Raw genomic sequence first — 24,084 nt, 5'->3', positions numbered from 1 at the left:
GCAATCAAGGGAACCCGTGCTGGTGATGTTGATCGTACTACAGCAACTCAACACCGCTTCTCGCTCAACAGCTGTTAACGTTGTCCGGATTTTGCTCCACTCGAACGTTCCTCGAAGATTCCACGGTTGGTGCACGGTTTCCGTCCTCCCTTGCGCTCTTACGCTCTCGTACGACGTTAATTCCTACCGTGCCTTCGAACCGACAGCGTGAATCAATGCAGTTCAGGACCAAAGCCTGAAAAGCCACACGCCGCTCGGTGGATGGCCCACGTATCGGGGCCATGCGAGGCACCCAAGAGAAGGCCCCAACCTACGCGAAAGACGTCTGGCGTTGAACTGAACTGCATATCCTGGTGTTCGTCTTCGAAGGCTCCTCTTGACGCTCGATATCCCCTGCGACATCCCTCCTGCCCGATCCCCACCGGCACCGGCCCTACACACCCGAGCATACACACCGTCGTTCGCCTGTCTGCATCGCGATACCCGACGAGCGGGCGCGAGAGCGTGCCGGGTGGAGCGCGTGGTTGCAGCTTCCCTCGCCCGCAATCACGACGGGGCAAAATGGGGCGACTTTCGATACACTAGCGCACGGGAAGCTTGATTTCATCCCGAGACGATCCTTTCGGAACGCTTCGGTACGTTCAACGCCCGCTTCCCGAGTGAGACGTTCGTGTTTCGGCGCGCGAAATCACGACACCCAAGGTACGATTACGAGCGAGATTGTCGCTCCCCTGCTCATGGCGCTGGGCGATGGGCAACACTGTCTGCATATTTAGCACATAGCCACCCTTCGCGTGGAGCGCATGAGGGAGACAGCACCAGCGGGACTCCACCCGCGCATGGCACCAGCACAACATCGGTGCTACGGTGCAGGAGGCAAGCGGGCAAGCCAAATGATACTACTGCACCAACGGAGCCGCCCAAGGCTTCTTGCCACACGGCCCCTATCCACCGAACACGGCTGGCGAGCTGTCAAACTTCGGCTGCCAGGATCGCCGTGTGTACGCTCCAACACAGCCATTCCAACGGGCACATATACCTTTGCCTTTCCGGTTCGGACCAACGGCCGAAGCCTTCCTGGTGGAGCTGGCCCGTAGTGCGCAGGTCCGCTAACGTTTTCATCGATTCATCGATGAACCACCGTTTCTCTCGAGCAAGAGAGCCGCGACAGCTGAGAATGGATCCAAACGGCACGATTGACTCCGTCCGACCAAACGGTGTGTTTCACTCGTCAGCTGAAACGGCCTTCTTCCGTACGCTCGTTCGCCATCCCTTCGTCTCGCAGCTAGACTACGCACCGCATTCTGCCTTCCGGTGAAGGAGACGCGCCACAGCGGTAACGAATGCCGAAAGTTCTTTCCAGTCGCTGCAGCCAATTCCGAGTCGCGCTGGTGGGTCGAATGCATCGAAATGTCGATAAACAACTGTCACCGTTGCACACTTGCAACTTCCCAAAACCGATGGAGGAGTTTTACACAGCAGGGAGCTAGAAGGATACACAATTTGGGTGCTTTGCATAGCAAATGACAAGGTTCTTTCGTTTGCCTTTTTTTTTTTTTGCTATCCACCAAACTCTGAGTCACTGCTCTTCGACTCGGGTTCCGAAAATGCGAGGCACAACCTTCGGACCACCTTATCAAATGCAAGGTGCTCCTTGCGCGACTCACGTACAGAGGGGAGACCCGCAATACTCGACATCAAATCAAACATCTCCAGACCCGGAACACCCGCTTCGGGGCGTCCCTCACTTCCGGGAGCCGGCATTTCCCATCGCCCTTATCCCAGCCCAATCAAAGAGGTGAAAAACAATTCGCCAAACATGGTCCACCCTTCGCTTCGATTGTTGGGGAGAAGGGAAAGCAAGCAAGTTGCGCCGAAAAAAGAACTCATGCTGCTTCCTGTTCCTGCAAACCATCATACTCACACTCTCATACTCGTACCCGGTTTTGTATCTTACCCAAGTGTATCGTGTTTGGGCCGTGCCATGACTGGACCGCGGTAAAAGCAACTCAACGTACCACGGCTCAAGTCTGACTTTAAAATATGTCAAAAAGTTTATTTGCAGCTGTCAACAATTTCTTTTCCACTTGCGAAGGGGTGGGTGCCTTGCCTCGCTGCACGGTGCCCCGAATGTATGGGAATATTTCCCGATGGCAGTGAGGCTCGGTTCAATAGCCACCCTTCTCCTTACTTTCTGAGCGCCCGGGGGTGAGTGAGTCACTGCTTCGAGTGCAAACTCATTCGTCGGCATTTCCCTGGAAAGTATTGCCATCTAAGTGGCTCAATAGCTCAATTTGTTTTAAACTCTTTGAGTAAATCTTTTTCTCGTGAATTTAAATTATCATTTACTAAAAGCGAATGAGCGAATAAGAGCATTTTACTGAAACTGCCTACATTCAGGCGCGGCAGAAATGCGTCCGATCGTTATACAAATTTAATCAGCGACCTAAATATATCTAAGAGCATCTCCTTACGCTTCCCTTTATTGTCTTAATACTTCCTGCTCCACATCATCCCATCCTTACCCTCCCCTATTGTGCAGAATTTCGCGTGTACAGCATGAATTATCCGGAAAGTGATCTTATCAGTACAAGTTAGGGAAGCAGCCAACGGCAAGTACACACCGCGCACAAGCGGGGTCACAGCTGAACCCGACATACCACGCACATACACACGCCACGCCACGCACATACACACACACACATACATACTTGCACACACGGTAAAGTCATAACTTTTCAAAACAAATGTTCAACTAATGTTTGCCAAGCGATGTGTGTTCGCTCCACAAGGGCTCCCTTCTTTGCGTCCATCCATTCATGTTCCGGTAGTGACGATTTTCGCGAAAAGTGCTGCAAAACGGATCCATCAAAAGCACCGGGATGGATTAGGCGAGACAAAAGAAGCCGCCTCCTGGGATGGGAGTAAATAAAGAAGCTCCTTGCTAGAATCATTACCCAATAAGGGCGAATCTGCCCGATCTACGTTACGGAGAAGCGAAGGAAACGTGAACCCATTTCCTCCTGGATTTTGCGCTACAAATGCATCGCCTTACTTACGTGTAAGTGAACCCATGCATGTGTGTTCTGCGTGCGTGCGTGCTTGCGTGTGTGTGTGTGTGAGGGGTTTGCATTTCCACACACATGCCACACACATGAGCAATCCTTCCCAGCATCCCTTTTTCGCACCAAGGACAAAAACGGAACGGTTTGTTTGCAGAAGTGTCATAATTTTATTTATCTTCCGCTTTGTTTCAACTGTCATGAATTATTAGTAAGAATGGCGAACCAAGAAAAATGGGAAATTACTGCGCCAAAGAATAATACGTACATGTGTGTGTATGTGTCGGTAAGTGAGAGAGCACTCTGGTTTCGGTCGGAAGTTAGAAGGATTTAAAGGAACACGACCTGGCATGGAAGGGAGAAACAAACAAGAAGCGATAAAGCTTAAAAGAATTGAAGCACGCACGATATAAACGGATTTTCTTTATTGGTGCTTTTGGGACTTTGGTGCTTCACGGTTGGGTCCCAGTGGTGCGCACTTTGTACAGCAAAATGTACCTTAACTTAACCTTAATTTCTTGCAAGGTTTTCTAACGTGAAAAAATCGCAAAACAATTTGCTCCTACCAGCAATAAGTTTTATAATAAAACAGCAAAACAATTAACAAAAAATTAGCAAAAAGTTAAAACAAAACTATAAAAATAAACGATAATAATACCCATCCGACTAATAATAGCACAACCCGAAACGATAAGACACAGCGAGCATAACGTGTGAGTGTGATAATAAGTGAGCAATTCAAGTGCTCCACCAACAAAAGCCGCCAATGATGATAATACATTGCCAAAGCTGAAAAGAAAATTCTTCCTCCCCTTGCTCTGCCCATTTCTTAATCCTCTCCCACCGTTGTGTACCACATCGTGCAGACCTTTCTCCTCCACAAGTGAAGAGGCGAACGCGAATTCACATTCGCTTCCCATGGAGAGCTGTGCTTACGAGAAGGAAAGTGCGATATTAATTTGAAATGTCATTTTTCATCAAATAAAAAGCAACACTTTCCTCGAGTTTGGTCGCTGTGTATGCTTTTCAGGGAAGTTAATTCACTCGTACGGGTGATAAATGTTGCAATAAATGAGAAATAAAACGAAAATCAAACTGCGAGTATGATTTGCTTTTTGATGTTTTCCCGCAACGCATGGCAGTGCTCCCAAGCTGCGGAGTTTTACAGTTACTACTTTCTGTTTCTATTTACATCTATTTACTTTTTCTCTGTGCAGAATTCGTACGCTTACAACAATATTGCGCCACACTTTAACACTTACGTTACTGGTGGATTACGCTTAACTAACAGCTAACTGCACTAATAACTTCATTCAGCTCTCTTCCGGTGGTTTTACATCCACTGCCCATCCCGCGTCCACACACGTACGTACGTGCCACCTTAACAACTTGCACTCTTGCAATAAATAAAATAACTCACCAAGCAAAGTAAAACTTGTGCAGAAGAAGCAAAAAAAAAGACAAACCGAAACAACCCAACCAAGCATATGTTTCTGGGCAGATAAAACAACCCGACCACCAACTTTAACGAGCTTTTCCAACGCACCCTCTAGCACCAGGGACTTGCCCCCGTTCAGCGTACCAAGAAGGGAAAGCGTGTGGTAGAGAAGTACATCTACCCCCGCCGTTGTGCCGTTTTTCTCGGACGTGGAACCGTCGTGTCGTCGCTTCTCCCGGTGCGGTGTGTTTAAATGTCATACGAAACGAAAATTTTGCAAGCATTTGAACGTGATACCGAGGGGCATATTTACTGGGATGTCACGGCTTTCCGAGAAAATCTGATTAATGAGATGTGTAAAGATGTGTTAATGGGTTTCGCATTTCTTGCATTTATCATTTTCTTCCGCATCGATAACGATGCTTCGCTGGTTGTTGGTGTAAGGAGAGTGCGTGGGAGCAGATTTTGCTTCCTCTCATATGTAATTCTTCCCGACGATGCTTTATTAAATCGGATTTTAATGCTATGCAAGACGATGAACGATGATTGATAAAAACAAGCATCAAACAAGTTGTCTTTATGCTTTAAATACTAAAAGGATGCTAAGGTGGAGATGATTATAATGGAAAGAAAAGCGATGTAATTCATCAATATTTTATAAATGCCTTTAAGTTTTTAAGCATATCTCAATGAAACGTGAGCCATGACCATAATTTTATTGGGCTGTAAGAAACGATCGTTAAGCTTGAAGCGTAATGCAATCATTATTCATTTAATGCTCTGATGCTCAATTTTCGCAAGATACTAAATTCAAGTAGAGCTATACTTACCGATAATGGTCACATCGTATTTCATACGCCTAGCAATTATATTTCATTTATTTCGTCAATTTAACCTTTCAATTAAGCTCACAAAGCTTTCGAATTTTCGTTTCCTTTTTCCACTTCTTTGCCGCGTACAATGAAGTGCTCCCTCTGCCAATCGTTTCGCACACTTGCAGGGACACATTTTCTCAACCGCTGGCGCTAGCAAGATTGCGATTGCAAAGTTCGGAACGCCATTGATCAAGTAACTAATCGCTTGATCTGAAGCACACAATCCAACCATCCACGGCCACCAAAAACCAACCACACCCATTCACACACAGATGATCGTAAATTTTCCACTTACTTTGTGCCACGGTAAAACTAAAACCCACGACACCGAGCAGAGCTTACGCTCCGAGTACGGGAACGCAACATATTCCATTCCTATCAACGGGTTCGATCTGTGGTTCGCTGTTCGGTGCTTCTGCGGAAATGAAGAACGGGGAAATGCACCGAAGGGTTTTCTCGCTTGCACCCTGCCGTATCGAATGGGTGATTGTGTCTCTTAAATAGCTCTCTCTATCTCTCTTTCCGTTTCGACACCAGAGTCCGGTCGAAGGAATGCATCCGGTTCGTGGTGGTCGTATTTAAATGCACTCCGTACCGCGGTTTCAATCCTTTTGTCCCTCATTTGCTACACCCACCCCCCAGCAAATTCCACCGAATTGGCATCTTTATGAAGCTAGCATAAATGCAGTCGGTGTCCCGAAACCGTTGACGTTGGTCACTTTACTGCGGGAAGCAACCCACCGTGAACCAAGCACCACGGACCGGACGGACGTTTGCATCGTTTTTCGTTTTGCGGGAAATTTTTCAGCATGAATTTAAAGTTTTCTTCGTTTATTTTTCGCCACATTTTTCGTTTCGGGCTATTTTTTTTCCAGCAAAGGCAACTGTTGTATCGCTGTTTGCTATGTTCCAGGTCCCTGGTCCAATTTTCTTGATTTGCTATCTCTGTTCGACTAATAAATATTTTCACTCCTACCAGACCGCGATAATCTGCGAATTGTGGATAGCGTAGGAAGAAATCTTGTGCCACCACACTCAGCCACCTTTCCTTGGCGTTTTCCGTTTTTATGATCGAAACCTGCTGCAGCAAACCGAATCGAAATGGTCTGAAAAGAACCTGAAAAATCCGGCACAAATCGAGAATCGATTGACCGGGCACAATCGTAAAACATAAGCAGGAAAGCCGGGGCCAAACCGCGCGATGGATTGGACCGGGATGGAAAAACAGATAACGATAAGACATAAATAAGTGATGTGCCCGAGCATACAGCGCACAAACATGGGACGATCCATGTGGAACGGAAGTGGAAGAATATAACACAAGAAAATAATGTGAAATAAACAACTGCAGCAGTAGCAGCGATCGCCAAAGCTTACTGCTGCGTACACAGCCCGGGCATACGGAAGAAATGCCACAAGACAAAGTACGCCACTGCTTGCAGTTTTGCGTCTTTCCAGCAGTCGAAAGTGTTTCCATTTGGTGCTTTGAATTCAAATTATTTCGCCATAACGCGCGAGGCGAACACCATCGCCAACGAGCCTCGAGGTGTCTGACAGCAAAATGGCACCGAAATTTGATAGGAAAATGGCCGTTTCTTTAAAATAAAACACACCTAAAGTCATAAAGCTGTACACTCTCCAGTCGTACGGTTCGAGTGCCAACCAAATTCACCCAGGCAAGGGCAGAACCACACATTTCGCGTACCAATCGCGTATCGAGAGTGTCGATTGAGCCCATCCACTGATGACTTTCCGCATCAACTTCATTTGCTCACAGTTTCGCATTTCGTAACGAGCGTAACCTTTCCAACCGCTTCGAACCGTTCTCGAACCCGCTCCAAAACAGGCCAAAGTATCCAGGCGGCAGGATACACATTATTAAACACTCATAAAACGGGCACCATTCTAGGGAAGCATTGCCGGCAGCGCGGAAGAGGAAGTGATTTTAAAATAAATAAAAATCATATCCAGTCAACCAACGACTTCCTCACGTGCTGCAACGAATACCCGAGAAGGAAAAATGCGGTGTAGGGTTTGTATGTGTAACGTTTTCAACAACAAACAAATACTCATTTCAACCAACTGGCCAACGTGGTTCAGAGCAAGCAGAGTTCAACTGTTTATTTAAATGTGAATCACAACTTGAAAATCACCCGAAAATCGGCGCGAGCATCAAACCGAATGGAACGGCAAACACTTTGACACTTCAATTAATTTCTTCCCAAAAGCACACCGGCAGCACATAGTAGGCCTTTTTGTTTTCTCATTTGCTTATTTCGTTTCGAATACGAGTTTTGGTTTCCCTCTTTGCAGTTGAATAACTTCTTTTTTTACTTGCTCGCTTCGTAGTTTGTTATCTTTTATCTCACCGTGCCAAGTTGTCAGAGAAGGTTGCTTTTTTAATATACTTTCAATCACATTTGAAGGTGTTACGTTTAACACGCTTTCCTGTATTGTTTTTTTTTGTTGGTGCATTTATTTCCTTTTTATGAAGTGCTTATCACACAAAACACCGCAACAGAGACGGTTCGTATCGGCAATGCGGTTTTATTTGGCTCGAAACCATTCCCCGGGTGTATGATTTTTGATTATGATGCCTTTTTCAAACAGCGAAACCCGGTAGCGACGTAACGCAAAAAAAAAGAAACAAGTTAAAAGTATTGTTCTTTCCTCAGTACGCGCCACACTGCTGACAGTACTTATCGTTGGCAGTACCCGCTTGGCATTTGGGGTGGGGCTTAACGGTGGTGTCGATTGGATGATTGTGCATTAGAACCCTCTGTTTTGGCAATCAAACACATCCGATGAAAAGTAAAACGTATTTTCGGGCTGTCAATACCTCTGGATTGCAAACATCGATCAAGCAACATTATTGTACCACACAAATGTACACTCTCTCCAGTCCAGTAAAGAAAATTCTCCCGCTTTGGTCGAAAATACTGGTCATAGAACTAATCATTGATAAGTTGCTTAATTTTACTAAGTTAATTACTTAATTTATAGGGCTGTGCTCATGTAACAGAAGCAAAACGTTACTAACAACTCAGTATAAGAACAAAATAGTAACTAAAAACTCTCTGAACTAGTAAACAACGAGTTTCAATAACAAAAGGACCCATTGTTTCACACTCGAGCTATTAAAATTAATGAAAAGTTGGACAATTTCATGGCTCGAAAAATTTCGAATTCGGTTGAATTGTTGCAAAATTAGTTGAACGAAACACATCACTCACGAAAGCACCACTAGCGAATATTTTCCAGTATTTTCTGCCACACACATTGCATGTGGTACCATGAAACATTGCAATACAATGCCAATACTGTACTGTTTTTCTGGTTACTCGTCATGAGAGGAAATTAAAGAGGTATTAAGCTAAAAAAATTATTTATGTGCAAAAAAAAACCGTGAACGATAGTTTTTTCTGTTACTTTTGCAGCTTTCATGCCAAAACTAATCCAGAATGTATGCTATTTAACAATAAATGCGACTATTTAATGACTTTGCATTTAAATCATGACAATCTAAAGCACTTGAGGACTGTATATCTTAAACGCAATTACTAGTAAATAAATGTTGAATGCAAAACAATACAACGATTATATCAATAAACACATCGTTTTGCATGTAAAATTGGAACGTAAATGATCAAAACATGTCTTAAGTTATATTGTTTCATGACTTAAGTTATATCTGTGCAAGCAAGTTCTTCGTTCTTCCATGATGCGACACCAGCTGTTGATCGCTTTTGCATGAAAGATGTAACTTGATCGCTATTGACAAACTATACTTTTGCAAGTATGTTTGCAATAAAGACGACAAAGCTACTTTACGCAATCGAAAGGCATTTCCATATCATATTTTCTAGATACGTTATTCTCTCTCCCTATATCATACGTCATGCATCCCTTCGCGCATCTTCTTCGCAGTGGCATTTAGAGAACATTCTTCTCAACTTCTTTCAATACAATTCAAAGGTTTCCCAATGGTACTACTATCCAAGATGCACCCACAGTAGCACCGATGAAAAATATTTCCATATCGTCATCCCAAGACCCCAGTTCCACAACCCTAGGCGGCAGAGGAATGGAAAAGGTGAAGCAATTTCAATAAGATATCGTCCAAGTGCGCGCTGCAGTAGAAGTAACGTACGACGAACTTCAACGCGTATCGAACGCTGGACAAAAAAGTTCCACCAAAGAAAAATTGCATCAAATCAATTCAGACACGGCTCGTCGCCGCACGGTGCACTCGGTAAGGAATATCGGTGACAATGTTGCAAAGCGTTTGGCGCTATCATGATGATGCGGTTATCCCGGGTGCAGAAAGTGTAGAACCACCGTCGTTACCGTGACAACGCGCACAGCAAACAACAGTTGTGATGGACAACGGTTTTCGTAGTCGCTGTTCCCGAATGCTCGTTGATGTCTCCGCCCGGCCAGCTGCCAAGTGGCCCAAACCGGCTCTGGGAACACATCGTAAAAAGGTGAGGAAAAACCACGCTGTATATATGGCCAGCACGCAGGAAAAGTTTGCAACCATTTGCGGTGCTAAACGTGCCGGAATAATCGTATTTTGGCAAGCGTTACCGGTTTCGGCCATCGAGCGAAGGATACACCACCAGGTTGTCGGTTGCCAGGTTCGGTGAGTGTGTCACTACAGCTTTTCCAGGCGCTACTAATTCAAAAGTCCACTTCTATGTCATTTCTTTCCAGTGACGGCAACAACAGCAAAAAGACCCGGGCATTGCGAGATGCCTCGGTTAGACGAAGCCATGGTAATGCAGAAGTCGGACAAATTGTGGCTGTGGTAAAGTTTCGTTGCAAATTGTTACATACTTTAGCCGAGAAAGTTATCAATAGTAAACTTACCCCCAATGGAGGCACATACAGTGCGCCAGTGTGCCAACCCACGTTCTTCCCAACCTGGACGTGGGAGTCTTCTGATTCTTCATCGATTGCGCCAAATACACACACACACACACATACACAAATGGAGTGCCAAACTGTCCCGTATTTTTTCACTCTTCTTTTTTCGTTGTTGTTGCTTGCGCTGGAAGATATTCCAAAGTTATCCTTTGATACGCAGCAAACAAAAAAGATGGGTTCCCATGACGCTCGCCAGCGATACAATCCCCACCGAAAGCCGAGCACTTTGAATGAAAACAGTTTGAGAAATACGGTCACCGTGGACGTGGCACAATGCATACCACCTTCCAGCAACTCCATCTCCAGTTAGTTTCTCCCTAAAATGAAGAAAGTTTCATCGTTGCATATCTTCTGCCACCAATTCTGGGACATACCCTCTCGTACCTAGTGCCTAGCGTGTCGAGCACAATCATTCCTGGTACGTAAACCATCCAACGCCCTGCGGAAGATGATAAGAAAGATGGTTTTGAAGCATTAACTTCTGATACGGAGCGATACAATAAGGGAAGGTGGGGCATATAATGGGAGGTGTAAAGGGAAAAACTTTATTGGAATAGTTGTACGGTGGTTGTTTAGTCACTGTGAAGCCGAAAGAATCAAGTGGCGTCGTATTGAGTTCTTAATGGACATAGCGCCCGGTTCCAGTTTGCGTTTATTAGTCCCGAGAGGGTTTACCGAAGGTTACGGGAGGGGCTAGATATCAACTAACTTTGGGCATATTTTAATTACTCTTTAAGTGAGCGTTCCCTGTACACTTGACCCGTGTCAAAACGTACGGCTTGAGTCGGTAAAACGTTTACTAAGTTAAATGATGTTCTAACATCAAAATGTACCGCTTGCGTAAGGGAATGCGTGGAAAATATTGCAATTCTTCACACCAATCGATTCTCTGCTGGCCGTTACCGTGGAGATAAGTACTTACTCTGCAAGTGATTCCAGCTGAAGAAGAAAACGGAGGAATCCAATGTGGGTCGTTGCGGTGGCATCATTTCCTTGTTTGGTTTCCCACCCCCCCCCAAAACCCCGTCCATCCAACATTCGCCGGTGAAACAGGTTAAATATCAATCAGCGGAAATCAAAATCCAAAACTCCTTACCCACCACACCCAGATGTCATAACGATGTATCGCTTTCTGTCCCACGAAACACAACCACACACGCTCGCATGTGTTCATCTTCAAAAGGAATCACATCGTTCAATGTGTGCAAAAAAAAAACAACTCCGAGTAACATAAACCTCGATTTTCCATGCACAAAAAAAACCAGAACGCTTCGCATCTTCTGTAGGGATTCTGTACGCATAATACCGACAAGCAGCGATGGAATTGGTTACCACCCTCGTCAACCGAGCAAAGCAGTGTGCGCCCGAGCCTACGCAGCCCAATGCGCGCGTCATCACCGAGGTGGACGATTATTAAAATATTTATCATATTCCTTTCGACCGGCCGGCGGTGTAGAATCGAATCCTAAACACGTCATATCCTTTTGGGGGTTTTGCTTGGTGTTTCTTTTTAGGATTTAGCAGCGTGTCTTTCGCTACTTCAAGAGGCAATTGGCAAATCCTTTACCAAACGATATCCTTTCTCCAAAACCGTGCGTGGCGTCCTGTTGTGTTCGCACACAATTCCCTCTGCCCGCTTCCCCGGTCCCAATCCATCCCCGCGGGCAGAAAAGCGGGACACAACGGGAAGGACGAACAGTACGACCCGTATCAACGTTTATTCGCATAATCTTTTCAGCGATATCAATAAACTTAAACATTTTCTCATCCGTTCGTTTTCCCGTTCGGCGCACTCAATCGAATTCCAAACCTGCTTTTCCTGCATGCTTGTCCATGCCTTCCCTTCTTCCTGCGCGAATGAAAATGCTACTTTTCTAAACGTTTCGCTAGTAGCGGCTGAAGGGGTGAAGTTATTGCGGTTCGGTACGGACGAAAGAAAGGATCCATCGGCAGGCGCTCTACAGAAATTGAGCATGCGGAAAAAAGCCACCCGGAGCACATGGTAACCGTTCCACCGAATGATGTTCGTCTCTCGACTCGGGACTAACACATGTCATCTTGAGGTGCGCACTGCGTGGAGCCTTCATGCATGTACTGCAGCGACTCATCGTCATACTCGAGCCCGCGGGTTGTCGAAATGATGATCCCGTCAAAGAAAAGAAGGACCATCAGCAGATCGTACCGTCTAAAGTTCGTTTAGATGCTCATCCGTACCCCCGTCCTTCTGCTAAGCAGCCCTGTATCACTACTTTTTCTCGAACGTGTACAACCGAAACGGCAAACAAGTTCCTTCCACTTGAGCCAACCGAAGAGTGCGAGAAGCCTGGATTTAAAACGAAACGGTAAGCTGCAACAAATGGTACGAACCTGAGGGTTTGGAGCCACTTCAATCGACCCACTGCCAATCGCGTGATGAGGATGACAGTGTCGACGACGTAAGAAAATGTTCTTCTTTTCGCAAGGACCTTCTTCCTAAGACGCTGCTCCTTTCGCGGCTCGCTATACGATTCCCTACCACACACACACGGAAGAGCTCATTCGTTTTCCCCCGGCAAATATGTGATTTTCGCAGATGGTATGGAAAATTCTTCATCCCTTCCTGCGTCGTTCGCATAATTCTACCACTTCCCACAGCGCACTAACGAAGGGAGGTTTTCAGCATCTTCACAATTTCGCCTGCGAGCACGCTTTTCGCCATACAAAATGCACGGGATACACACATTCACGATGATTCTGTTGGTGCGTCTGCTGTTCCGGGGGCCAGCTACAGTTTCACAATTCCGTACTGTTCTTCCCATCGACGTAGCATCTTGGTGAACGTACAGACCGCCACAAGGCAAGGCGATACCGCCCGGTAACGTGGCTCATGCATGCTCGATCTGTCTGTCTATCGATGGTGCATCATTGCACGATATCCCACAATGATTAAAATATTCAAATGATTTAATTTAATCGAATACGGCTACCGCGAATCCAATGCAGTCAGGCTTTAGGTCTTTTATGTATTTTTTTTCCATCGATACTGTGTCTCTTCAACCGGAGATGGGAAAAATGTTTCAACGAAGGCAAATTGAGAACCACGGTGCTGGATGAATTTTGCGATGTTCGACTGATTGCGGCAAAACGAGCTGTCATCTACTGAAATGGATCGGTCGATCGGTAAGGTAAGAAGTGCACGTTTACTTTCTGGTGCTCGTTATTATCCCGCCTGCTAGTTCTCGAGCGGCAACATGTCAAACCTCCGGAAGATGTATACGAAGAAAATAAAGTAAATCAATTTGATCAGAAATTAGGATGAAGAACCCTACCTAAACGTTATAACATATACTGCTTTTAACTGGAAACTGAACTAATTTATCACAAAGTTTATTCTTATTTTACGATATTTTTAAACATTCTTTTTATAGGAATGTAATCCGTTGTAATCATTTGCATGCTTGAAAATGAAATCCGATTTGAATTATGATGGCATTTTTTCTTCAACCGTCGCGACACCTGCAATTAATTAAGCTTATCCGCAGGACTTCAGGGGAAAGTCAGCACATTGCTCTACAATCGCGACAGTGTCACAAAGACTTTAAAACCAACCATAATATCGATGGACAAATCACCGTGAGGGAAAATCTAACATTACCTCCAACGTGCTCACCTGCTATCCAGGGAATTTATGACCCATCAAAAGAAGAGCCCCGGCATAAAGAATCGTAAAAATCTGGAATTAATTTATGGTTCTACCTCATCGAATATGGCATTTCAAACCACACATTGCGAATCATCTTTCGTCTTTCGATCGGTGCAGTTCGATCGGAAGAAGCACATGACGCGTTTTTTTATCACAACCATCACCTTCTTCTCGTGATTTGCTCGCCTTTGTGTCCACCCGCTACACACCATGCCATACCTGTAAAAGTGAAGCGACCAGTTCCAACCGATAGACGACGCCCGAAAGATTATCTTGCCGCTGGTTTTACAAGACCCAACCAAAAAAAAAAAATGGAATGGTCGTATGCAAATTTTCATAGCCCATAAATTGGCAATGCGAATCATCGAAAGCGTTTGGGAATCGTTTGAATGTCTCCGTTCCGTTCGCTCGATTCCGCCGCATCTAATGACCGGGAACAGTGAAATGTCTGCACGTTGGACAGAGTTTGTTCTTCTCGGTGCTGAGGGAGGACCACATTTTTCTGTCCAACCCAGGTCAGTTACCTTACCGCACATTGCACCAAGCGGGCGAACTTTCCGACCGGGATCGACTTTGTCATCATCTGCTCATCAATTTGATTCCCGAATCGTACGGAGGGTGTTCGTTCGATCCGTGTCCGTTTGCCAACGACAAAAAGGTGCAATTGAACCGTACGAGGCGACGCGCATTGCGGAACCCAAAGCCATTCCATGGCAGACCACGACTACCATGGCATGCTTTTTTTTGCGTGGTTCGTTGAAGTGCATTGGACGTCCCTTGTAATAAGCGTATGTATGCAAAGCGCAACGTTACATGCAGGATTTTCAATCCATTTTTCGACCTTCTCTGTCAACAATGCTAGGGGCGGCCGTATCACGATTGCACCGTCGGCTTCTCTTATCGTTGGGAAAGATTCCACCTACGATATTCCGATTCTGTGGCGAAGTTAAGAAGAATCAGCAGACGACAGCGTACGTGTGCAGTGGTCTTTAATGCACCTTGAATCTACTCTTACGTTCTGATTACATCTTTGCAACGTCACCCTGCGCAGTCACATGGATGCACTTCGCGATGTCTCCTGCATTCATAAACCGCCGGCGGTTCTTCGTTCCATCGAATCGGTATCCATCGTTCTCACGACATCTCAACCTACCCGAAAGTCACGCTTAGCTATACATCTTAGCCATATACCCTCTGAAAGCAGCAGGAACGGAGCGAAACGTGCAAGGGTGGTTTCGGCTAGGGAACAACAGAGATTGACAAGTGAACAAATAATACAGTAGAGCAAATAGTGTCACCCTTACCTACCGGAACAAAAGCAATTTCTTCGACACTCGCGGAATCAACAACACATGTATATTCACACAAACATGAGATACACGATCACACATACACTACACGCACACTCTCAATACGTATACACAATCGCACACGCATACACACCGGATGTGATGTGATTGACAAATTAATCACACTCATCCCAGCGACTACTTTGTTTACTATGCAACCGTATGTGACAGTCGCTGTGCAAACTGTCAATTTTCGTTTGACGGCGTGTCAAACGAGCGTAACAGAAACGGCAACAAAACAGTTTCCCGTTTCCCTGTTCCAGGCAAACCCGAATTCAAAATGGAGCTCTGCCAGCACTTTCCCCACCTTGCAGCAGATGTTTTGCACCAGTGTGGGTAGTGCAAAATGCAACAGAGATCAAACGCCGCCATTAGTGAACAGTGCAGTTGTGTACCGTTCCATGGCATAATCTCAATTGCCATCAATGGCGAATTGTACCCAACTTAAATGGATTGTTCCGTAATTGAAGCTATCCGTTCTATTGATTTTTGTCTTTAATCACACCAATGCGGCAATGGTTCGTTTATTTTTCTCGTCTTTGTTTAAGCACACTTCTCATCGAAAAAAGGTTCAGCTAAAAATCAAAACAAGGATGCGTAAACATTGTTCAATTTCGAATCGAGGGTTCCATGCTGCTTTTTATCCTTCTCTTCAGATGTAAATCAAAACCGAACAATTAATTCTTTGCGGTTTTTCCCGGCCGCTTCACATCCCTTTTCCACCTTAAATGTCCTGTTGTTAAATGTTGTATCACTTTCAATTACTGCCACGCGTTTTTGTGACCCGCTGACCACGCTTCACTCGGTTTGCGTTGCGCTATCCTGTCTGTTTACAATGTTCCCCCAATGCATGGGTTAGATATGTGTGCTAACACCAATGAATTGTCCTTTCCGAAGCCTCTGATTTTATGATTGCATAAAGCCTGGTGCGTTTGTACGTGTGCGTACACGTAGAATAAAGTTTGTTTAGCAATAACAAAGTCATTTACATTTTAATTTCAATGTTTACGAAAACCTCCCATGCTTCAACGAACCGGATACCTAAATATGGATGCGGAGCAAGATTTGAGGCATCCTGCTTTTTGCCAATGTGAGTGGAACATTTTTCCGTTTGCATAACCCTTTTTATATCCCCCTCCAGCAGAAACGCACACCCTTAACATCCTTATTCGCTTCCAACTAACCGAACGTTCATCACGACTCTGGGCAGAGTGGTTCCGGGGTTATACGCGATGATAAATGTCACGGCACGTGAGTTAATGCATTTAAAACAATTGTGCCAATTGAGGGTGTTGGGCTTTATGCCCTGCACCCCGACCAGCAGAGATAAACCATCTCCTAAACAAACGATTGCACATGTGTGCTAATTAAATTATCCTAACTTTGTCGTATAGATGTAGGTACGATAGCAGGGAACGTTATACTATCTGTTAAAGGCGAACCATTGTGTTCGGAGTTACAAATGTGGCCGCATTTTCGCTCAGTAAAGGTTTTAGTTTGTGGACAGATTATAGATAACCGTATTGAGGTGTCAAATCGTGATGTATTCATTGGTTTGTGGATTTGTTCATTATGTACTTTGAATGGACGCTAAAGATCAAACAAGGTTTGTAGAGGTCTCTGATGTTAAGAAAAACGTTCAAGTGTTCCTGAAATATAGAGGAATCTTTCGAACCTTAAATCATTTGCTTAGAACGTGGAAGATACCTCAGAAGGAACACAAAGCAGAAGAAAATAGGAAGAATTCTGCTACCAAAATACGAATAGAATATATTGCCTACCCTCAGGCGTATATCCTTGTCTCTATTGTCTGACCTTTATAAAATATTTTCTAAATGCCTTCTTTCCCTCAAAACCCTTATTTTGCCCCTTAAATATTTTTAACCATAATATATATACGTTTGGTTTATAAGCACAAGAAAAAAAAACACCGTCGAGTGACGAGTGACAAGAAGATTTGTTTGTCGACTTGCTGGCTAGTTATCCCCTTTCGGGGTATCATGGACAAGCAAAACTTGCCAGTCTTACATTCAACCTTCCACCCGGTTGCTGATGAACGAGACACCACGGATAGTGTGGAGCTATCATTACCATCATCATCTATGACGAGCTAACCAACGGTAAAGTCGCTTCGTTTTGAAGAAATGTAGCAGACTTCTACTACCGCTTCCTGCTGAACCGGCAAAAGCGGCTACAAATTGAATGAATGAATTTGAATATGATAAAAATCAGTATGCAAATTGAGGTTTCTTCCATTTTGTGTGGTGCAGTAGTGTTCCCATCCGGAGATAGTGACACCAACGTCCCATTTTTTTTACCTTTGCAGATCGGTTAAGTTTATGGCATCTCGTCTCCTCGCTCCGAAGAACGATCGTCGCCAGTCGCTGGGAAGGTAAATTGATGGGCCAACGAAAATCCTACAAGATGGATAACGATATTTATCACACTCACTTTGCTCTGCCTGTCCACGTCAATGGCATGGTTAGTTTGTGGGTTGTCTTGAAAACTACCAAAACACCTACCTGAAATTGGATGCCTTTCTTCTTCAACCGGAGTGTTTGTAGAAGTGTCTTCCTTTCATAGTTTCAGCGCTACACACAGTAAGAAGCCAAGGAAGAGTGTCACAATGATTTAATTTTTTTTGCTTAACCACAACACTATACCTAACTCAGCTGAACTCAGCTTCCTTGTATTGTACATTCAATAGGATAATGTCTAGATGTCCGAAAGTTTGCACATAAACACTCACAACTATAGGCCGAAGCCTACAGCACCTAACACACAACAAACTCCAAAAATAAACAAACAAAACAAAAATCCTTCACAAAGCTGCAGCCTTCGTTAAGCAGGCCATCGAATAAAATTCCTAACCACCGCATGTGGCCATCGAAAAATTGGACAACCGAACAATCGCAGGAATGTGTTTGGATGGAAAACCTACCCGCTCCGATCCTACGCTCGGCTGGGCTATTTTCTAACGAACGGCCAGGTCATGGTCCGTTTTTTATGCAAGGTGATTTGGGTGGTCTTTCAAGCAAAAAAAAACACACGAACCTCCACCCCAAAAGCACACCCCACAAAGGAGGCTTTCGATATGGACGGAATACGCTTTTTGGGTGGAAAATTATCATTAGAATAATCATCCTTATCCTTATCACATATTGTTGTGATATTCATGAGCGCTTCACGGGACGCCCTGAGACCGTGCTGACCGAAAGCTCAACCACCACCGTACATGGTATCTTTTCTACCCAGCAAACACCATGGCAACCATAGTAACCTTCGCCGTGCTTTGAGAAAATGGTTGAACTTTTTCACCACCTACATACACCGCTGTACAAAGGAGCATTCGCCAGGGGTGAGTTTGTGTATGTGTCTGTGTGTGCGTTTTGGTGAGATGGGAAACGAGACGGCAAACTTAAAGATAACTATAAAGTTATAAAGTTTCGAAATTGATATGTGAAATTTACATACACAATCTATGCACACACACACACATCGAAATAACCAAACACAACAGACAAAGATGATCCTTTCCTGTCAGCCGACTCTGGTTGGGAATCGTCAGGATGAAAGTAATACCGTCTCTGTTCGGCCATGCATGTAAATAAGTGTTATTTGAAGACTCACCGTCCCATCTGAACACCATACTCCTGTTGCCTGTTCCTGCTAGCGCACTCATCACGCTGCTTGTTGATTAGTAAACCACTCTCCAGGAACTGGTTCCCTGGCAACTTCAATTGCAGGAAGGCATAGCGCCCTCGTACGTTCTCCCTGCCAAAGTCCTGTCAAAATGACATTACGATGAGATTATTCCACGCCTTCTGTTCCGAGCCAAGTTGTTCGGTCGTACAGATAAGAACGGGAAAAAACTATAGTTTCCGCCCGTGATACGTTGTACAGGTGTTAACCGTTGACTTCTAAAGCGGTTGGTTACGGTTGTCATACCACTGACACTGCCGGTGAAAATAAGCGCGAGCTTCATTAAGCGAGTTTTACGCCAACTCTGTAAGCCTCCATCCGCACTGTGATGCTAATCTTGGGTTTGTCTATTTTACCTACGAAGGCGCACCGATTAGCGTTGCTACCTTATTCGCTGGTGGGCTAATTTCTTCCCATTAAGCAAGTATGTCATATTAAATTTTACCGTTTGGGAACTCATAAAGCACACTTAGAAATCGGTTCGTTTTCTACACGCTTGCATCATTTGTAAAATTGGAACAGTGAAGGATATCTTGGACCGTCATGAAACTATGTACAATTTTTGAGCACAGGCTAAAAAACATCCTATTTGAAGCTTTTTTGTCCTCTTTTATCCCATCGTTACTGACAGAGTTGTCACAGATGGAAGAGCCGAACACACAGGAACGTACCAACAGTCCATGAAGAGCGAGAGAGCGAGAGAGCAGGTCTTGTGACAGTGAAATGGCCACATTCACCCGTAAGCAACACTGGGCCAAACCCCAACGGATCCTAAATTCGTTATCGAATCCGTTCCGGGGAGGACTTTCTGTGTTATTTTTCATGGACGGGAAAATTTTTACTACTAAGGCACCTGGATGTTTGGAAAATGGTTGACGTTCGTTTTTTGGGCCCCTCCGTGCAGGGTGCTATCATTACTCGATGCAAGCGCGGAGGGTGATGGGATAGGTGATGGGAGTGACAGCTTGCCTGATTTTTTTCTCCCATGAAACTCTTCTGATAGGCTGGCCTGTGGTACGCTCTGGTTCTGGTTCTGTAGAATGGTTTGATACTGCAAACGGAATGTCGATGGGGACAGGATCACGAGCCGTTAGATAGCGGAAGAAGAATCAAAGCTCGCACACGGCTAGTGCACCTGGAACCCTTCCATCGGCCATGCATGATGGCTTATGAATTGAACGAATGTAGAAAAGGGCTGCAGAGCGAAAAAAGCAGAAACCCACCAACCCCCAAAGCAGGTTGAAGTAAGGCAAAAGTTTAACCAGGCACAAAAACAGGATCTCCGTCAGAGCCCATTTGGTACTGATGGTATCTGTGGGATGCATTTTACACCTTTTATACGTATGGCCTTTAGCGACAACGAGGGAAGCCAATTTTCACCACCAAAATGTAACTAAAGGTGTGAAAGTAATATGCTTTGACACGAAAAAAAAATAGTTGCGCTTTTTTATTAAAGAATCGATTAAAATAAATTCTGTGAAAACTTTCTTCCTTCGCAAGTCTAGGCATTCGAATGTAAACAGTTCAAAAATTGTGTACAATTTTGATAGCTTGCAATAAGCTTATCGTTTCTTCGTTTAAATATAAGTTATGTAGTGCTAGTGTAGTCTCTTTATCGGTACGTTAGTTTATTTAGAACTGTTATTTTTTAAAATTTTCTTTCATGTAAAATTTTTAAAGAGTTTTTCACGTAAACATTGCCTAGAAACTCTTCTCCCGCTATGCTGATCGATTGATACGGCTATCTGTTGTGCTGCACTATCACCTACATCAGCGCCAGTGCCTTTGACAGGGCTAAGTGGTACGGAAAACTAGCACCATCCACTCGTAGCAACGAACTTTGTACTTTTGCCCGAATCCGGTTTCATCCCCGAGCACAGCATGTAAGCTGTCGGATCCTTCCCGTAAACTTCTATCCGGGACACTATTCTCGCTCTACCCCAGAACTCTGGCAGTAGCATTTACATAAGCGCTTGTGAAATGGCAGTGGCCGTTTACTTTAACCTAACTAGAATTGAAGAGAAGAGTACACATCGAGGATGTGCGAACACAACAACAGCAAAAAACATCTCCTACAACATATCCCAACGCATGCACCGAGGTACCGAAATTCTTTAACCGGATAAGCATCGGAGCTTGCCGAGTGGAAAGTTAGCTACTCAATTCTGAGTCGTGTGTTAACCGTGGGATACGGTTGAACAGCGTCAGGGAAAAGAGAGAGAGCGAGCAGACAAGCGGGATGGTTTACTCGGTAGGTTTGCTAAATAAAAATCCTATAAAACGACACGAGCTTACTGACAGTCCCGTGCCGAGTATCCGATGTTCTGGTGCAGCGGGAGGAAAAATAAATATTAAATAGCTTCAAGCTGTTACGTTTTTAATACGACTCAACGTATGACGCTTGTTTTTGGTTGACGAAGATCTTCACCCTTGTCGTGCTGTGATCTACCCGGGATCGATCCAATCGCAAGATCGGTCCAGTGGTGAAATGGGATAGAGCCGCCGGATGGGAAATTGGAATTTCTACCAAAAACCTCACCATATCGTGGGACATTCCTAAATCAGGATTAAAAGCTGACAGGAATGGCTGCAAGGACAGGCAACTATTCAGCATTTAGCACAACAAGGGAAAACACCTACGAAAGGGACAGCCAGCACACGTTAAACGTAAACTTCAAATCAAAGTAAAAACAACAGCCAATGCATGCCAAACCTGCTTCACTACAACAGAGAGTTTATGGAAGAAATTGGAAGCCGAGCAAAACTGGGGAATGTGTAGTTTTCCTCTTCGCTGCACCTTTACTGTGGGCTATCTTTTGTTACAAGTAACAACAAACTTCAAATGAAATACGAAAAAATTACAACGAAACAGAAACGTATCTTTGTAATTGGAGCCAAAGCCATTGCGCTTCGTTGGATCTTCCCGTGGATATTGTGCTTCTAGTCTTTGTGTTACTTTGTGTCAGCAATTTTCCTTCTATACATCTAACCGAATGCATTCCATTTCAACTTTCTTTTGAACCAAAAGCCAGGCTCACGGTGCGGGATGCTTCACTAACGGAAGGTAAGTCCAAAGCAACCATAGCCACTTTAAATACTCGGACAGCGAACTGGATAGAGGTTTGTTTTGGGTAATTGATATGCGGGGTCAATTCTGTAAGCCGAGCTTTTCGCAGGGATAGCAACGTTCCAATTATCTTGCAAAGTCGTGATTTTCAGATGTTCTTTGCGTCGCACTCCAGATAAAAAATAGACCGTTGTTGTAATTCGGTTCTTTGCATGTTATATTAAAATTTAACAATTGCGTAACTTTTCACAATTCGACGACACTCTGCTGCGGTAGTTGGCATAGTCAAATCAATTTTGCTTGAAGTCTAATATAATCTATTATTTTATAATCAACAATATTAAAGGGACGTAGGATAAGCAAATAAACACAAAAAAAATAACTTGATTTGAAAGGTCATTTGTACAACGCCCAAGTATACAATTTATTCGTTGCAATCTATTCATGACGATAATGCTCATGAAATATGTACCTACATAAAATATATTCCCTATTTCTCTATCCGAGTTTAATAGATCAACAAAAGTAGTATGGCATCCGAAGTATGGCCTCCAGTTCTATTAATTCTACTGTGCCCCAAGTGTCCTTCAGAGATCGAGCAGCAATCAATACACTCGCCATAAAACCGATAGGTAAACCATGTTACTATGCGTCATGTGTTTGTGGCTCTGTGTAGGTGTGTTAGATTAAACGCAAACGAGAGAATTTAAATTGAATTTTTCACTCGACAGGCGGCGTTGGGCAGTATCGGGCTTTCGCCATTTGGCAAACATACCACGGATGGGCAGCTGTCTACGGTGCTTGTGAACGATCGTTTTCCATTTTCACTGTACAAATGCACATTGTACAGATTTTTTTTCACTCCCACACACATCTGTGCGCTAGTTTTTTCCCACGATTGTGTCCTCGTACTAGGCTAATGGTGAATCTGGCGAGATGAGAAACTGTACAGCAAGCAAACGTTACACAAGCCTGTTAAAGCCTGCCAAGAGCTTAGTTTGTTGGGTGTTTGTTCCACTTTAAAGGGGATGCATCTTTTACGAAAATAAATGTCCACACACGAACCATTGCTATCTGTTTGATTTCCTACTTAAAAGCCGGAGTTTTAAACGGAATAGATCTGTCTGTGTTTAAATTATTCATAGAATCGAATCTGCGCATAACAAATTCAAGAAATAGGAGCAAATAATTTCCGATACCCGCAAAGCAAACCGATTGCTTATGAAAATGAAGACAAACATACCGCAAACGAAAAAAAAACAACAACCCACCCCGTAAAAGGATTGCCTTTTCTCTAGCCAATGGGTTGGTACCATTTCAAAACGTGCCTTTGCTGCTGAAGATGTATGATCGGTAGTTTATCACCAAACCAAATCAGAACGTGTATCCGCCTAGCAAAACAACTTATACAAGCCCCAACACTACGGTCCGCCGGTAAACAATGTTTGTCTTTGCCAAAAGTGTCTCGTTTTCTTCTTTTTGCATCTCGTTCCCAGCAATACCCTCGCCCCTATCCCTGTCTCGTCAGGTCCTTCCCGTTGAAAACCAAAACAAAACACCACGTTCCGAAGAAAAACTTTCATCGATTCCTCGCTCGGAAATCCATGCTTCCTGCACTTCAGTAACACACGGCCGGCTTCCCCTTGCCGGGTGGAGCAATGTACCGCAAGCATCATTCCGAGCGTCGTTGCGACATGCCACATGCCGATTTTCCCAAAACCTTTCACTCAAAAAAGTCCCCCCGTTTTGCATCATTAAGCAAACCACCGAGCAGCAGGCGACGGTTCTGCTGGTCTGACAGCAAACCATCGGTACCGTCAGAAATGCTGTCATGGTTCGCTCCCTTCATCACCCATCATTCGGTGCAGGGTTTAAGCGTGTGTCTGGGAAAAAAAGGTTTTTTATTTCCTCCCCTCGACAGCATCATATTAAGGAATGCAGATGTTGCTGCTACGTTGCCACTGGTCGCAGCAGCCAGGGTTG

This window comes from Anopheles moucheti, chromosome 3 (genome assembly GCF_943734755.1).
Source record: "Anopheles moucheti chromosome 3, idAnoMoucSN_F20_07, whole genome shotgun sequence".
Classification (NCBI taxonomy): domain Eukaryota; kingdom Metazoa; phylum Arthropoda; class Insecta; order Diptera; family Culicidae; genus Anopheles; species Anopheles moucheti.
Note: the sequence above shows the minus strand (reverse complement) of the source record.